Genomic DNA, 2,565 nt, shown 5'->3' on the forward strand with positions numbered 1-2,565 from the left:
GAATCTCATACCCCCTTTGCGTCTCATCCCTCCCAGCCCCTCCATGTGTATCATTGCCTCCATTCCATCCCCCCTTCCCATGTGTGTCATTCCCTCCGCCCCAGCACGTTCATATATGTTTTTGTGTGTGTGCACAGGATGCAGTGTGTGTTTCTGTGTGTGTGTAAAGGACGCGTTGTGTGTTTTTGTATGTGTAAGGATGCATTTTTTTGTGTTTGTGTGTGTGTGTGTGTAGGGATGCAGTGTGTGTGTGTAGGGATGCATTATGTGTGTGTGTAGGGATGCATTATGTGTGTGTGTAGGGATGCATTATGTGTGAGTGTAGGGATGCATTGTGTGAGTGTAGGGATGCATTGTATATGTGTAGGGATGCAGTGTGTGTGTAGGGAAGCATTGTGTGTGTGTGTGTGTGTGTGTGTGTGTGTGTGTGTGTGTGTGTGTGTGTGTAGGGATGCATTGTGTGAGAGCGTTTGCTGGGTAGGATAGGGGCTGTGGACCCTGAAAGGGGAGCATCTTTTTTTATATATTTATTTTGTTAACGTAATTAAGAAAATAAAATATTTAGTATATCTCCCCCTCCCTGTTTCCTACCAGCATCCAGGGAAGGGCAACATATTCCCTGGTGGTGCTGCAGATGCTCTCTGCCGGGTGAAGGCTCTTCCCACGAGTCCCGGCACTACGTGTAATCGAGTGTTGATGTGTTTACCGTGGCAACGCTCTGAAAGCCGGGACTCTGAAAGCCACGGAAGTGAGAGCCTCTTCCCCTTCCTGGTGCTCAAAATATCTCCCTGATTGGGTCTGTGTGCATGTAAGGGGCCCTGTAGGGCCCTTAGGTGGCCTGGGCCCCTTATTAGTGAAAAGGTTGTACCCACTGACTGGCCCACGGAGCAGGGATTGCAGCTGCGGCCCCTGCGACTGTGGTAGGTACGCCACTGACCCCACCCCACTTGAGAAATCTCCTTTTCTCTTGCAATGCTTGCCCTGGCTATGCCTGGAGTGAATAGGATTGCGATGTAAATTGTTTTCATTTACCTTTAAAGAGACACATATCAAGCTTCTGGAATTCTAGTCCTTTGCTGCTGTACATTTTTCAGAACTACATATATCCTCATTCTTCACATTTATTTTTAAGGCTATGGAGAATAAATATGTATTCTGTTTAAATAATATATTATCACTGAAAATATGACAGTCTGTCATGCCAATTTACACATACATGTATTTAAAGAGTCTACAATTACTATTTAATTCCAGAGCTAGTTTCATTGCATGTTCCCATTCCTGGTCAAATGCTGTACTATGTGTGCTGTAATATGATGCTAAATGTGAGAATGCAGATGTCAAATTCTTTAAAACATCTGGAAGAGCTATTCACAGCTGGCTCGTTGGTCTAGGGGTATGATTCTCGCTTAGGGTGCGAGAGGTCCCGGGTTCAAATCCCGGACGAGCCCACTTTTTGTTTTTATTTAACATTTGTACTTTAATTTTGGTGAATATTTAAATATAGAAGCTTTTGTCAAAACCCTGCATTACCACAACTGTAATGTGCTTGGTTGATTTCTAGATAACTGTGCTTGTTCCTTGAATGCAAATGCGATATATTACGCATTATAATATAATTGCCCCTTTTTCTACTAATGAACAAAGAGCGTATTCCTGTCTCCCTGGAGCAGATGCTAGCTTGATAACATTGAAGTAGCAAACTTATTACCATGCCAAAGCTCAACTTCACATATAAATTGCATTTTTCACGATGATAAAGTAAATAAAGTAAATATAATTGGATAAAGTAAATATAATTAAGGGGAGCATACATCATAGACTGTACAGTCAAATGCAGATTAACATAGGACGTGAGGGAGCTGCAGCTCCAGGCCTATGTTATAAATACTCCTCTAATGTAAGGTAATTGCATATTAAACTGCAGCATTTTGTCTCTTTCCTTTACAGTGAGTGTAGTGGACCACCTAGTAACCCGACTGATTGCCTCCGCTAATTCCCTTCCTTCAACCGAACAGGAACCGTTTACACTATGAAGAGACTAATTTTACCCCGTAACTGGAGGAGACATAGTCCTGGAGGTACAACACTTTATTTGCCACATTTGGCTTTTATGCAAAATCCCATGCAAGGGGTGTACACCACACAATGACAGTATCCCCTCCCAGGGGTCGTATTGCAGAAACAGAACTCCAGTCTCTTTGTCCCTTGTTCCCGCCACCCAACCGCGGGGCTTCCCACTTCTGGTGACAGGGGGTATTCTTCCCAGGATCCCCTTTGTTCCCTGTTCCTGCTACCCAAATGTAGGGTCTCCCACTTCCGGTGATAGGGGGTCTTCTTCCCAGTCTCCTCTGTACCCGGGAGTCACAGCACGAGAAAGCTTCCCGCCTCCTTGACTCCCAGTTACAGAAAGCCCGCTAAAGCAGCCATTGTCCCCAAAGGATGCCCACACCAATCCCAGGTACAGCCGTAATGGTACCTGCCTTGAACAGCCTCCGTTCGCAGGGTCCCTGTGTGACACCTGGCAAGGGAAGCGTCTCCTTTCTTATATGAACGGAGGCCACC

The 2,565-nt window shown here is 45.1% G+C and overlaps 1 non-coding gene across 1 annotated transcript; it reads left to right on the forward strand.

The window, feature by feature from the left end:
* The first annotated feature begins 1,379 nt into the window (after nucleotides 1–1,379).
* TRNAP-AGG (transfer RNA proline (anticodon AGG)) lies at nucleotides 1,380–1,451 on the forward strand. Its single transcript has one exon. It is a non-coding gene; the product is annotated as a tRNA-Pro (tRNA).
* Nucleotides 1,452–2,565: the final 1,114 nt, after the last annotated feature.

This window comes from Pelobates fuscus, chromosome 1 (assembly GCF_036172605.1).
Source record: "Pelobates fuscus isolate aPelFus1 chromosome 1, aPelFus1.pri, whole genome shotgun sequence".
Classification (NCBI taxonomy): domain Eukaryota; kingdom Metazoa; phylum Chordata; class Amphibia; order Anura; family Pelobatidae; genus Pelobates; species Pelobates fuscus.